The sequence below is a fragment of the Myotis lucifugus genome, unplaced genomic scaffold, assembly GCF_000147115.1.
Source record: "Myotis lucifugus unplaced genomic scaffold, Myoluc2.0 scaffold_872, whole genome shotgun sequence".
In the NCBI taxonomy this organism is placed as follows: domain Eukaryota; kingdom Metazoa; phylum Chordata; class Mammalia; order Chiroptera; family Vespertilionidae; genus Myotis; species Myotis lucifugus.
The window spans coordinates 97,884-113,686 of record NW_005871920.1 but is presented as its reverse complement, the minus strand read 5'-3'; the positions used below and the strand labels follow the sequence as shown (position 1 = coordinate 113,686).

The window sequence follows — 15,803 nt, the reverse complement described above, 5'->3', positions numbered from 1 at the left end:
CTTGACACACTGTTTAAACAAGAAAAGCTATTTCTTTCCATTTAATTGTAAAGTTTAGAATAAAAAGTGGATGTCTTAGCAACTACCAATGCTGTCCAATGAGTTGGAGGTGATGAGGTTAGAGGGACCAAGTGGGGGACACTCTCTTTCCCTCTCATTAGTTCCATTATTAATTTATCATTCTACATTAATAAATATACATCTATATAACCAATTACAATGGTGTCTAGTGTTCTATTGTTTGGCTAGATTAGTGGTTCTCAAAATGTGATCCCTATACAAGCAGTCTCAGCATCAGCTGGGAATTGACTAGAAATGCAATGACTCCAGCTCTACTCCAGATCTGCTGAAGCAGAAACTGCAGGTGAAGCCCAGAAAGATGCGTTTAACATGCCCTCAGGATGGTTCTGATAGTCACTAAAGTTTAAGAATCAATGGGCTAAGTCATATTTGAATTAATCATTCATTTATTATAACCTTGCCTGACACCTGCTAACCTCACCTGCTTCACCATAAAATGATAAGCTTGTGCTCACTTCAGCAACACATACACTAAATAAATAAATAAATAAATAAAAAGGAACAATATAGAGATTAGCATGTCCCCTGCGCAAGGATGACATGCAAATCTACGAAGTGTTCCATATTAGAATGATAAGATTGTTTTATATCCTTTCCCAGTGAGCCCATAATTGTATACTGGCACTATTTTTTTTTTTTTTTTTGGTCGGGGAGCACTTTGTTGTTTTACTCTCCAATGTCAGTGAGCTCATCTCAAAGTTTAGCAAATTCAGTTTTAGTTCATTTGTCTTGTATAATTTGTAAGTTAGAAACAGTAAAATATTTATATGAATCGTAAAAATAAGGATCCAATTTTCATGTAAGAAAATATAAAACATTTATTTCTGAAATAGGAAGACAATGATAAGGGACAAGGAAAGTGGAGAGAGGTCACTTGTAAACTGCTGCTTTGTTTAGCAGTAGGTTTCAAAAAAAAGCTGCCAAAAACAAAGTTAGTGCTTTAAAATATATATACATTTAAATCTGTTTTTTAACCAATGTATTACTTTATAATATTGTTAAATCCAAAGCAGATAATGGATCTGAAGAAGAAATGTGCTCTAAAATATTAAATAACAGAGCTAGAACGTTGCTAAATCTCATTAACAATTATCAACATGCCATTAAATTGAAAAGGAAAGTAAATATATATATATCTTATAACTATTAAAGCCACAATGTTAATTTTTATGAAGGTTGAAATATTCTCCCCATGAATCAGAAGATTCTTGAGAAGAACGAATAAAGACTTTTTAAGGTAAGACAGATTTTATTACGCATTTCTTTTCTTGTTTTGGTGATTTGTACAGTTCTTTATTTCCCAAGTCACTTTCTCCTGCCATCTTAAGTTTTTCTGATGTCACACCAGCCTTCCACAACTTCACAATATTCCCCTGAATCTCTTATGTCCAGACTTGCTTATCCAACTACATCCTAGGTATCCACAAGCACCTCACACTCACCTTGACCTCCATAATAAAACCAGCCTCTACTGTGGCCTCCTCTCCCTCAGCTGGTCTAGGAGGAGCACCTTGTCACCATGACCTCGGCAGTATTCTGCTGGCTGACAGCTGGGAAAGGGATGTGGGAAACCGCCTATTGTCTTCACTAGCAGAGAGGTGTAGACAGAGAACCCGGAAGGCTGGTGACATTTGAAGCCCTAGCAAAGGTCAGAGCTGTGCACCCACTGTTAGTCCAGACAATGGTAGCTGAAGCAACTTCCCCACCAGATAGTCATGTAAATCCTTATTGATAAGATAGTCTGTGTGTTACTGGAACTTGCCTGCCTAAGGGCTATGGGTGTATCCCAAACCAATAAAAGGTTGGCGAGGCCTGAGCACCAGTGGAAGTCCTTCCTCTTGAGTTGGACTTACCTGCCTGGCCCCCCAATATTTCCAAATTATCTCTTGTCTCTTCTCTTTCATTTGTGTGCGGCTCCTCTTCCAGATCCTGAACCCTGAACCACGCAGGATGTGGGGGGAAACATTTACAACAGGAATGGAGTCTCCCACCTCCCTAATTCACTCTTCCCAGTATCAGTAGAAACCACCATCCACTCATTGGTGCAAGTCAGAAATCTAGGAGACAACCTTCATGTCCTCTCCACCTTCACTTCCACTACGCTGCTCCCACTGGGCATCTCTGTGTACTCACTGCCTCTGGCCTCCCAGCTTCCAATCTTGCTCTCTATAAACCTTCTCCCTGATGCTCACAACACTTGTCAGTCCCTGCATCCCAGTCCATGCAACTCTATTATGCATCTCTTTGAAGTAGGGGGAATCTTTCAAAGAGAAATGGTGCAATATAAAAGGAACATGGGATATCATATTGCACCGAAAAGCAAGAAGGGTGTCACAGACTCACTGGGCATGCCAACATGAGCTATAAGAGAACAGTACAGGCCTCATGGATGGCATACCTTGCACTCCAGAACTTTCTATTTGAATTTTGTACCTCAACACTTAGCAAAGTTGCTATACACATTATCTCTTAGCTATAGATATCTGAGAATTAGAAAAAGAAAAATCTAAATTTTATCAGAGTAATAGAAAGGAAAATAGATGGCATAAAAATAAATGTGCCTACTTAGATGTCTTCTATTTTTCCTACCCCTGACCTCACACCTCATACCATCCTCACCATCATCACCACCACTTGCCAACCAAAGCCCTGAATTGTCACACATGTTCAACATCAATATAGCCCATCTAAGGAACAATCCCAGCCAACATCAGGATTCCTGTGGCCAGACACCCAAACTTAGCCTCAACAACAATAGGGACTAAGAGTATTTTGTTTGTTCATCATGAGTCATTCACTCATTACTTAGCATATACTTATGTCCTATGCCCTTAGACTAGGGCTCACAATACAAAATTAAATAAAACATAGTCCTTTTAATGAAGAAACTCCCAATCTGGCAAAACATTACACCAGTGATTTTCAACCAGTGTGCTGCAAAGATTTTTAAAACATGCAATACCTGACTATTTAGTCAAGGGCACTGACCTCTTTCCCTTACATTTAAAGTTAAAAAACAAACAACAACAACCAACACAACAATAGCCATACAGTGTAAATGAATCAAATTTATACCAATTTTTGTCAGATTGGCAAAAAATACATTTTTTGGTATGCCACAGAATTTTGGAAATTAGTTTATGTGTGCCATGAGATGAAAAAGGTTGAAAATTGCCATATTAAACTATAGAATAAGAGTGCAAGATCTGCAAAAATCAAGGAGGGATTAACTGGGATGAACTAATTTGTCATATAATTAACTAGGACATTTTATTAGGCTGGTTATATGTTGAACCACTAAATGAACTACGACTTTGCCATTTCCAGCTCTTTAACAAAGGAAGATGTAACATGTTTCTCTCCTCCATAATGTCTCCAGAATCTTGACCAAAGCCTGACAGACACTTGATTAGACAATACCCTTGGATTAATTTTCTGCCAGGTGTGATCATGGCAGAAAATAACACCTATTAACAGTAACGAAGTGCTGCAATCTCTTCAGCCCATGATATAGCCCCTGTCTTTCATGTCTTCTCTTTGCTTCAAATGTGGTGTTAATACCACACCATTGGAGACAGTAAAACAGTTAATACATTTAAACCTCATCTTTGTGACAAAGTTCACCCCACCGCACCCCCATCTTTCTGCCTCTGCAATGCTTTACATAACAGTCTTCATTGCCTTTTTACTCCCCCAAAACCACCTCATTCTGGTTTTCCTGGTCCCTTGGAGGGAGTCCCACAATGGCTCCTTAACAGAGTAATTTTCCTAAAGCACCACTCCCATCATGCTTCTCTCAGGAACACAGCTGTGCTCATCATTAACTTCTCATCAGTAAGGAGTCAATAAATGTTTGTTGGCATTGACCCCTGGCTTCTGCTAATGAACTTCCCAAGGGGAGAAGAAAGGGTTTAATATTTTCAGTATCGGCTTCACTGTAGTATCTTCATGTGTAGGTCCACTGACTGAAGTTTCCCTCTCCTTTGGACAGTTGTAAATAAATTCATGCACTGACACATTCTTTTTTCTTCACCCTACTGTTTGGTTTATAACAGGATGTGACCACACTGCCTGTCTTCATTTCAATTGTTTTCAAACCAGGTTACAATTTTGAAATACACAGACTTTTTACATTTATTGCATATCAGATTGGCTACTTGTTAATATAAAGGACCAACATCTTCTCAGAAAATTGCCTTTGAATCACATTAAATGAATTATTATACCTGTATATTCTTAATTGCTTTTTAAAAAAGGCTGTATTTCATAAGAATGTTTTACAACCTTTCACCAAAGTCAGATCTAAGACAGTATTTGTGGGATTCATCTTACTTGTGCATCAGAACCATTGTTCACTGTCTATGTAGGATCATCAATCTATATTAGCTACCTAATTTGGTGTTGTGGGAACTAATAGAATGAGAATCTGTTCTTTTTAAAACGAGCTCTCCACATAGACACTGTGGGAAGCGTCCTGGATGTTGTGTCTTACACAAGACTGCATTGATTCCCAGGTATTTCTAACTATAATTGTTGCTAATTAACTGCATTACTAGTGCTCCTTAGAGTTGAGGGATGATCTAAAAAAAAAAACCCATAACGAGTCGATAGCTTTGTCATTCAACATAGCAGCCACTAACCATATGTGGTTATTTAAATTTTAACTAAAATTAAATTAAAAATTTAATTTCTCAGTCACAGTAGCTGTATTTAAAATGCTCAATACCTACATGTGGTTAGTTGCTACCTTATTAGACAGTGGTTTATACAAAACATTTCCATCATCCTAGAAAGTTCAATTGGATAACTCTACTCTCTAACCTAGGGCATTAGTACACTTAAAATCACCTGCAGGGCATTCTTAAAAATAGCTTTCTGGGCTCCAAAGTTTCTTATCCAGTAGATGTGATGTAGAGATGGAGAACTCATTTCTGATAAGTTCCTAGGTGCTGCTGGTACTGCTGGTCAGGGTCCACATTTTGACAACCACTGGCTTAGGGATTCACATCTCAGGTTACTGAGATAAGACAAAAATATCTGAGATTGAATCTTAAGCTCACCTCTCACTACCTGTATGATGTGAGTAAACTTCTAATCATCAGTGCTCTCATCTATAAAACAGAAATAACAAATGAGATAATGTAAATATAATGCTTAGCACACATGCTCATTATATGTTAACTGTTAAAATTACATCAGCCTAGAGTTTCTCTGTTACCTAACGAATTCCCACACAAGGAGTACAACTAGAGGAAATCAGTCAAAAAAAAAAAAACCTGGTAGGTTTTTAAAATATGTATATATATATGTATTGATTTCAGAGAGGAATGGAGAAGGAGAGAGAAATAGAAACATCAATGATGAGAGAGAATCATTGATTTGTCACCTCCTGCATACCCCACCTGGGGATCAAGCGGCAACCGGGCATGTGCCCTGACCTGGAATCTAACTGTGACCTCTTGGTTTATAGGTCATCGCTCAACCACTGAGCCATGCCTGCCAGGGGCAACAGGCAGGTTTTGATGGATCAGTGGGAAGCAAGTATGAGCAATCACTCTTAGTGTTCTCAGACTGGTCCCTAAGGAAAGTGTCCAGTGTGTAAGATGCTGGGTTCTTGGGGTGCTGTCTGTGACACTGGGTAAGGAAGGTCAGAGGATCTCAAGAGCATCAATGAAGGATGGAAACACTGAACACAAACTGTATGAGTGTCTCCACTTTCTAAGACTATCCCCACCACTCAGCATTGATAAAATGTAGGATGGCTGTTCCATTCAGAGACCTTGTCTGATGAATTTAAAAGTTACGTTTTCCTTTCTTCTGGTTGGCCTGAAATCATGCTCCAAACAAGAAGGGAAGATTTTTCACCCTATCACACAATCATTAATATTGTTATAACAGATGAATTCTCTTTTTAGTGCAGTTTGAATGTTAGGTGGTTAAAATACTCTTAGGTAAAGAAGTATTTCAAAATACAGTCTCAACACAGGACAGAGTGGCTAAATCTTTTCAATGTTTTTTTGGTAATTATAAAAATAATGCATGCTAATTGCAAGAACTTCAAAAATTACAGAAATGTCTGACTAGAAATAATAATGCCCAATAATCCTTTCCCCCATTCTCCACATTACTATTGTACAAAATGATGTCATAGCATACACATTGCCCTAAAATCTGTGTTTTTACTTAAAAATGTACCCAAGCCCTGGCCATTGTGGCTCTTTTGGATGAGTATTGTGCCCTGCACCAAAAGATTGCCAGTTCAATTCCTGATCAGGGCACATGCCCAAGTTGTGGATTCAATCCCCAGGTAGGGTGTCTTTGGGAGGCAACCGATCGATGTTTCTCACTCACATCAATATGTGTGTGTGTGTGTGTGTGTGTGTGTGTGTGTCTCCCTCTCTTTCTCTCTCTTTCAAAAAAATCAATAAAAACATATTTTTTAGAATGCACCTAAGTTTGCCCTGGCCTGGGTAGCTCAGTTGTTTAGAGCATCATTCTGATACCTCAAAGTTTCGGGTTCAATCCCCAGTCAGGGAACACATAAGAATCAAATAATGAATGCATAAATAAGTAGAATAGCAAATTGATGTCTCTCTCTCTCTCTTTCAAATCAATTAAAATAATAATATTTTTAAGTGCACCTATATTTTATTTCAAAAGTGAGAATACATTGCTCTACTTCATTAATTTTTGATGGTTTGAAAGCATTTCATTGTATGACTGCTTCACAAATTTAATCAGTTATCTATGGCTGGATATTTGGGTGATTTTAAGTTTTTCACTACTTCATATTTTCTTTTTTTAAATTTTTATTTTTTTAGAGTGTAACTTCTTTTTTTAATATATTTTTATTGATTCAGAGAGGAAAGGAAAATGAGAGAGAGAGAGAGAGAGAGAGAGAGAGAGAGAGAGAGAGAGAAACATCAATGATGAGAGAGAATCATTGATTGGCTGCCTCCTGCACGCCCCCTACTGGGAATCAAGCCCAAAACAAGGCATATGCCCTTGACCAGAATTGAACTTGGGACCCTTCAGTCCACAGGCTGACGCTTTATCCACTGAGCCAAACCAGCTAGGGCCATATTTTCTTTTTAAAAAAAATTTTTTTTATTAATTTCAGTGAGAAAGGGAGAGGGAATGGGAGATAGAAATATCAATGGTGAGAGAGAATCATCGATTGGCTGCTTCCTGCATGCCCCCTACTGGGGGTTGAGCCCACAACCCAGGCATGTGTCCTTGACCAGAATTGAACCCAGGACCCTTCCATCCGAAGGCCGACATTTTATCCGCTGAGCCAAACTGGCTAGGGCTCTCATATTTTCTAAAGAAATTTATATTTTGGAACATTTTTATATATTACAAGTTACATTTTCTTCCTGGCATCACCTGCCTGGTTTTGCTGCTTTTCTGTGCCTAAAGCTGAAATACAACTGAGGCCTAGATGTTATCTCTATGGAGGAAAGGTAAGGGGGTATAAACTGCATGACCAGCAATGTGAAAGGTCAAGTGGTCTAGACCCCAGGACTAGCCATACGCCAGGGGAGGAAAGGCCACCCTGGGGGCAAGGTCCTGTGCCAGTTTTGGTTTTTTCTGGGCACCCAGGGCTTTCTGCCCTGGTAACCTTCTGTAACTGGCTGTAAATTGCTCAGCCACTTTCTTTAGCTATCTGTCTTGGTTTCCCCATTCCACTTGCCAAGGAATTTTCCTAGCTTCTTACCATCCTGCCTCAATGTCAGGAGTCAAAATGCCCACGAATAGGTATTATAGGAACATTTAAAGCCACCAATAAAATATAAGGTCATAACCTCAAAAGAGAAAGTGTTTAAAGGGTTGGGGGGCTGAGTGAAGAAGGTGAAGGAATTAAGCAGTACAAATTAAGTAGTTGCAAGGAAAGGAAAGGAAAGGAAAGGAAAGGAAAGGAAAGGAAAGGAAAGGAAAGGAAAGGAAAGGAACGGAACAAATTAAATAGTTGCAGAATAGCCACAAACAGCAGCATGGGGAATATAGTCAATAATGTTGAGATAACTGGGTATGGGGCCAGGTGGGTGCTTGGGGCAGTGGGATGGGAACCACTCTGTAGAGTATGCGGTTTTCTGACACTGCTGTACATTTGAAACTGGTGTGAAACGGTATTGAATCTAAACCATGGTTGAAAAATATTTTTGTTAGAAGAACATTGAGTCTGGCCAGTGTTGCTCAGTGGTTGAGTGTGGACCTATGAACCACGAGTTCATAGCTCAATTCCCAGTCAGGGCATATGCCCGGGTTGCAGGCTCGGTCCCCAGTAGGGGGTGTACAGGAGACAACTGATCAATGATTTTCTTTTATCGTTGATGTTTCTGTCTCTCTCTCCCTCTGCCTTCCTCTCTAAAATCAATTAAAAAAATTTTAAAAGAACATTGGAAAAAAAGAGGAAGTGCATGTGTAAAAAGGATAAGTAACAATTCATTTCTGGGGAATTTTAGCTCTACCATCAATATACAGAACATTTAGGGTAGTGTATTTCAGAGCTGTAATTGGAATAATTCCTTCCCATTTATATCACTGAGCACATCCTATGAATCAGTGGACAAGCCAATTCTTGGACACATTTTTTAAAAAATATATTTTTATTGAAATCAGAGAGAAAGGGAGAGGGAGAGAGATAGAAACATCAATGATGAGAGAGAATCATTGATCAGCTGTCTCCTGCATGCCCCCCACTGGGGATTGAGCCCGCAACCCAGGCATGTGCCCTGATCAGGAATCAAACCATGACCTCCTGGTTCATAGGTCGTGTTTGTTAGCACCATGGTTGAATTTATTCTGGGGGAGCAGAAAATGTTTTATTTTCATCTTCATCTCTCTATTTTTCTACTACAACTTTAGAACAGCTCAGAAAGATGTCCATTCATCCCTTATTATTATATTGTTCTCCAAAGAGAGCAAATGTTTCAAAGGCAAGTGGTCCATCAATGCCTTTGCAACTCAGGGTTGACGTTAGAGGAGTAGAAAAAAAAAGAGAGAGAGAAAACGGTGTTCAAAATCCATACACACCTTTCCACTCCCTCTCTCCTCCCCCAGGGGCATTCCCTTTGCTTTTCCCTCTCCCAAGTTCCAAGGCCCTTATTTTGCTTCTGTGACTTGCCTCTTGAGCCAACACAGCCCAGCTGACTCACTTCTACTACCTCTTTTACTTTCTAGAATAAACTTTATCTTATAATTTGAAAAAAAGTCAATACACATTGAATTCTAGAGATGCTTTAACTCAGTATCATATTTGAGAAAGGAAACACTCAAGAATAAGGAAATTGCACAGTTGTAATTTTCTACTATAACACAGCATCAAGTACATTTTGCCTTCCTTTGAGATACTCAGATGAAAGGCAGGCGTGTATGAATGCAAAGTGTTATTACCTATCTTCTCTTTGAGGCTGCAGTTATTTAGTAATCATTTTCATTTAAGTTACTGTTACTGTTCTATGCATGGCTATGCTTCTAGCTCAGGAGGAAAGCAATTCTTATCATAAAAGCCACCCTATTTCAGAGCCCAGTAAAATCTAAAGCCACAAGAAAATGAATTATATTGAACAAGAGTTAAGGCTTTCGAGCAAAAATGCATACGTACTGCAGAATTAATTAAGCCAGCTTTTATCAACTCTCACTTCGAAGTTCTTTGAGGTGGCTATCTGCAGGGGGTGGGGAGTGGGGGACACTCATGTACTTATGTTTTCTATTCCCTGAATCATCAGGACGCTAGAGCTGAAAGGAAAACAGGGGCTACCATCCATGTCATATCCAGGTCCCCTGGAGGACAACTTGGCCTTACAGAGCAGACCTCGTGTGGACAACACTTGGAAGGAGACTAAAAGAAGATTAGTTTCCAGCATGGATGGAACTGGAGAGCATTATGCTAAGTGAAATAAGCCAGTCAGTGAAGGAAAAATACCACATGATCTCACTCATTTATGGATAATAAAGACCATTATAAACTTATGAACAAAAATAGATACAGAGGCAGAGCAGCCTCCAACAGACTGTCAAACTACAGCGGGAGGGTTGGGGGGTAGGAGGGAGGGGGGTAAGAGATCAACCGAAGGACTTGTATGCATGCATATAAGCATAACCAATGGACATAAGACACTGGGGGGTAGGGGAGGCCAGGGCATTGTCAAGGGCGGGGGAAAAAAGGAGACATATGTAATACTCTTTGTAATACTTTAAGCAATAAAACAATTTTAAAAAATTTAAAAAATCAATAAAATATTTTTTTTTAAAAAAAGAAGATTAAAACCTCAATAAGGTGGCCCTAGCTGGCTTGGCTCAATGGATAAAGCGTATTCCTGCGGACCGAAGGGTCCGGAGTTCAATTCCGGTCAAGGGCATGTACTTGGTTGCAGGCTCCTCCCTGGCCCCCTGGCAGGGGCTCCTGGAGGAGGCAACCAATGGATGTGTTTCTCTCACATTGGTGTTTCTCTGTCTTTCCCTCTCTCTTCCACTCTCCCTAAAAATCAATGGAAAAATATCCTTGGGTGAGGGAAAAAAAAAAACCTCAATAAGGTGAGAAGACGAGAAATCCTGAATGCAGACATTAGCTCTAGGTGAATTCTTGTTATCACAAAGATTAGTACAGAGCCAGGTATTTCTACATTTTCAAATAAAGTGGTTCTTTAAAGCCTGCAGACTCTCCAATGCCTCTCTTCCCCAGTAACGTGCCAGCAAACAGCTTGGGAAATCAACACTAATTAATCTACTGACAAGGCTCTACCCGTTGGCTAGGTGGAGAGCAAACTTTGGGAAACATCAATATCCTTTGAGGTAGTGATGAATCTCATGGAGTACTGATAGACATAGTTGGTCTTGGCTCAAAAAGCATTTGCATATGTCCTCAGTAACATATTTGAACCCAGGGACCCAGAGCTGCCATGGTAATTGTACAGGTTGTGGCCTTCATGTGGATGCTCCAAAAAAAGATTAATGGAGATGGAAATAAAGCTTGTGAACCACTTGCCATGTGGCCTGGTTCAAAGCTAAATCAGCCAGGAGGAATTGGCAACTTTTTCTTCTGATTGCTTTACTAAGGGAATGTTTTCCTGCAATTTGTCAGCCCCAAAGTGCCATCTTTTTCCAATGTATACTAAATTTTATAGCTTGCAGGGGACTAAAAGTTTTGCTTTTGGGATACTGATTTCAAGGTGATAATTACGAAACAAGACTCAGAAAGAACCATTGATTCCCCAGCCCGCTTCCCTGTCCAAGAGATTCCAGATAGAAAAACCTGCTTCAGGAAGGAAGTCTTGGGATGGTGGCCGTGGCCTCATTTGAATTAAGCATGATAATGGGGCCCAAGTCCAGAAGCTCAAATGGTTAGAACATTATCCAAATATGCCAAGGCTTTGCCGAAACCGGTTTGGCTCAGTGGATAGAGCGTCGGCTGCGGACTGAAGGGTCCCAGGTTCGATTCCGGTCAAGGGCATGTACCTGGGTTGCGGGCACATCCCCAGTAGGAGATGTGCAGGAGGCAGCTGATCGATGTTTCTCTCTCATCGATGTTTCTAACTCTCTATCTCTCTCCCTTCCTCTCTGTAAAAAAATCAATAAAATATATTTTAAAAAAAATAAGCCAAGGCTTTGCTTTCAATCCCAGTCAGGGCACATAGAGGAATCAACCAATGAATGCATAAATAAATGGAAAAACAAACTGATGTTTCTCTCCCTAAAAATCAATGTTTTGGTCCTGGCTGGTGTGCTCAGTAGTTAGAGCACGGGCTCTTGCACGGAAAGGTCTGAGGGGTCGATTCCCAGTCAAGGGCACTTGGCTAGGTTTTGGTTCCCTCCCTGCCCCCTGGTCCTCACATGCAGGAGGCATTCAGTCCATGTGTCCCTCTCACCTGTCTCTCTCTTTCCCCCTCCCTCTCCCTCTCCCACCCTTCCACTTTCTGAAAAGCAATGGGAAAAAAATATCCTCTGGTGAGGATTAACCAAAAATAAATAAAAATATTTTGAAGTATGATCAACAGGAGGGCTTCAGTTAGGGGTGTGTTAACTAGCTACATCCTGTCTCCCATTGTTTCTGAGTTGCCTAGCAACAATTTGCAAGCCACGTGCTCCACTCTTCCTCAACTACCTGTAAATCATTCATTCTTACTTTTTAAAAAAATATGTTTTTATTTATTTCAGAGAGGAAGGGAAAAGGAGAGAGAAATGGAAACATCAATGAAGAGAGAGAATCATTGATCGGCTGCCTCCCGCAAGTCCTACACGGGGGATCCAGTCCGCAGGGCCTTTACCAGGAATCCACGTTCTACCACTGAGCCACTGAGCCAGACAGCTCACTTTTAAAGTCTAAGTCCACAACCCTACCCCCTTTTCACCTTTATCCAAAATGACATATATACCCAATGTTGTCTCACTGTCTTTGGCATTTTCATGCTTATGTGAATTGCCCATACGCATGTATTAAACTTTAGATTTTCAAAGAATAAAATAAAAAAAGAAAAGCTTGCTAACCCTACCCGGACGCGCCGGCGCAGGGCAGTCCGCCCACGATGACGGTGATGGGCAGCTAGTGCGGCGCTGCTGGGGCCCTTGCCAGCGGGTAGAGGGCTGGCGGGGGACCCACCCCAGTGGCGCGTGCTGGCCGGCTCCCGGGCCACGTGGCGAGGAGGATCCCAGGGGCGCCCGAGTGGGCGAATAGCCGCCCTGCGGGTGCTCTTCTTCAGCGCAGACCAGTTCGCCAGCGAGGCGCTGCGGGACTGCGTGCCGCCAGGTACCAGGGAGGAGTTTAGGCGCCCGGCTGCTGAGGGCGCCGAAGTCCAGGTCCCGAAGGCGCCCCGACGGGTTGGATTCCCGCTGGGAAAAGCAATGGCGCCAGAAGGGTGTGAGCCCAGATCTTGGCGAATCCGGCCGCACCCGCTCGGGATGGTCGGGTCTACACACTCCACGCCCTGTCAACGCGCTCTCCGTGCGCTGCTGGCGCCCTGCGGCGCCACGCCCAAGCCAGCGGCTCTGTGTAGGTTACCTCCCTTCCATTTTCATGAAAGGAAAGCCGAGCTGAGAGAGGATGAGGATAAGCAATTCCCCAAGGTCATCAGCTGAGCTGACTGGGGCTAGAAGGGGGGCAGACTTCAAAGTCCTCCCCTTTCAACTTCCTCCAGTCATATAATTTGTACCTCCAGTCCCTTGGGTTTAACAGGAGCAGGCATCCCTTGCACACCCATGTTTTATTCGTTCGCCTCCATCTCCTTCCTGTATACAGCCTAGTTTTCCGGGGCTGAAATGAGGACATAGTCTCCAAAACCAACTGTTTTCAAATGAATAAATTTATAAAAACTCTTGGGTATGCATTTAGGATTTCTAACATTTAACAAATCTTGGGGGTGGAGGGTTATCCATTTAAAAATGTGTTTATTTTCTCCTGTCAATCTGTCCCTGGTAATTAGCCAGCCAGAAGAATTTAGAAGATGAGATAAAAAGCATTACCAATTTTTTAGCCCCCCACATGTGCTAGTGATGGACCTAGTGTTGTAGGCAGCAGAGCAGCACCAGGTGTATGACCAATGGGTTCAGCAACCTCAATACTTGGGTTCTGGCTAGGAAAGAGTTCAGAGTCCAGACCCAAACTGTAAGAGAACGTTTATTTGGTAAATTACTGAGGTAGAAAAGTAATTCCTAGAAGAAATGGACTTAGGAAACAAGTTACAGAAGTAAAGGAAGGGCCCTTGGAGCTTGGGAGTGAGGAAGCTAAAGGTAAAGTGCCCCAGGCAGGGAGGCGGAGGGGAAGGAAAGGAAAAGGCACTGGTGTGCTCCAAGAGATTTTAGGGGAGGTCTCAGGGGATGATCTCAATAGAATATTCAGCAGTTTTCCAGGTGTGTCCATTCAGGGTTGTGATCACTGACTCATTGGCGGGTACCAGGGTAGGGGGTCATTCAATGCATGGGCAACCGTGGCTGGTTTTGTTGCTTATCTGGACCTGGAGCTGAAATGCAACTGAGGCATAGATGGTATCTCTATGGAGGAAAGGTCAGGGGGTCTAAACCAGCCTGACCAGCGATAAACTTGGGGAGAAAAAGTCATCCTGGGGGCTAGGTCCCACCCTGCAATTGATTGTCCATTGCTAAGCACCTGGGGCTTTCCACCCTGGTGACCTTCTGTACCTAGCCCTTCAGCCTTGCTCTGCTCATGCTTGTCTTACTACCAAACCGATAACACTAGGACACAATTGCTTTGGCACTTAGCACATATAGGAAGACCAGAAGATGGAAACCTAATAACCAAGTAATGCTTCTCTTGGTGCACAGTGAATTGAGAAGAGGCTGGGGAGTAGGGAGAAGTAAAAAGGAGAGGAATGTTATTTGTTTTATACAACCATTTCAGTGCTTATGCATCATCACTTGGGCAGATTTGTAGGGCCTGAAGCTAATACAACTTTGGAAGCCTCTCTAAGAAAGAGAATATAGCCCTAGCCAGTTTGGCTCAGTGGATGGAGCATCAGCCTGCAGACTGAAGGGTTCCAGGTTGGGTTCAAGTCAAGGGCATATGCCTCAGTTGCAGGCTCCATCCCCAGCCCTGGTCAAGGCTCCAATGGGAGGCAACCAATCGATGTGTCTCTCTCACATTGATGTTTCTCTGTCTCTCCCTCTCCTTCCACTCTCTCTGAAAATCAATGGGAAAATATACACAGGTGAGGACATTTCAACAAACACAAAAACAACAACAACAAAGTATATAGCCCTGGACATTGTGGCTCAATTGGTTTAGCTAAACCAATGACGCTAAACCAACCTCCCCACCCTGCCTGGGATGGATTTCGGGCTCCATCCCTAGTAGAAGAGGGAGGGGGAGACATGCAGGAAGCAGCCAATCAATGTTTTTCTTCGTTCTGCTCCTTCTTTAAAATCAATAGAAACATATTTAAAGAAAAATATAAAATTATAAATGCAAACTTCTAGAGACCTTGCCGGAAGCTGGTCCATCCTTGCTGCTTGACACAGTCACTGCAGGGAAGAAAGATCTGCACAGCATATGTTTCAAGGGACCTTGCATATATGGCATACTGTTCTTAATATGTTTGCTCCCCTTCTTAGTGCTATGTGTTTTAACCAAGGTCACCTCTCCAAGAAAGGTTGTTTCCCCAGGTGGGGATTTTTCCCTGCAGTTAGGGAGGGAATAAAACCTCTTAACTAAGTGCCAGGCGGGTAATTAATCACTTTAACTATGAACAATCACACTTAAGCTACATAATCTTTACTTAGGATAATCTCCTTCAGTTACTTCCTTGTAGCTTAATAGAACAATAGAGTAACCTTGGAATGGAGATAAGAAACGCCCTAACCTTTGGAATAGAATGGATAGGATTAAAAATCAACTGGTATAAATATAGATGTAATAGGATAATAAACACAGAACCTGGCTGGAGATCCTGGCTAGAACCTGGCTAGAGAACCTGGCTAGGCTGCTGATCAACCCAATGCTGTCTCCGTGTCATTCCTTCTTCGCCGACTCCGTCCACACCTTTGGAAACCCCTGGATCTGCTGGGGCTGGACCCCAACAAGACCTCACAAGAATGGTCCAGAACAAGTGTAGTACCTGAAGCCTTAAACTTCAATAGCTTTATGGTAAATCTGCCTGAGTAGCAAGTCCTGTTCTTTAAAGTAAATGCCTAAGGACCTTCCCCAAGTGAGAATACAAGAAGTCAGAAGTCTGCAATTAGAAGAGGGCCAGCACTGACCATACAGTAGG

The 15,803-nt window shown here is 41.8% G+C and overlaps 1 pseudogene; it reads left to right on the top strand.

Moving 5' to 3' along the window:
• Positions 1-551: 551 nt before the first annotated feature.
• On the top strand, positions 552-651 carry LOC111824069 (annotated as a pseudogene).
• The last annotated feature ends 15,152 nt before the right edge of the window (positions 652-15,803 follow it).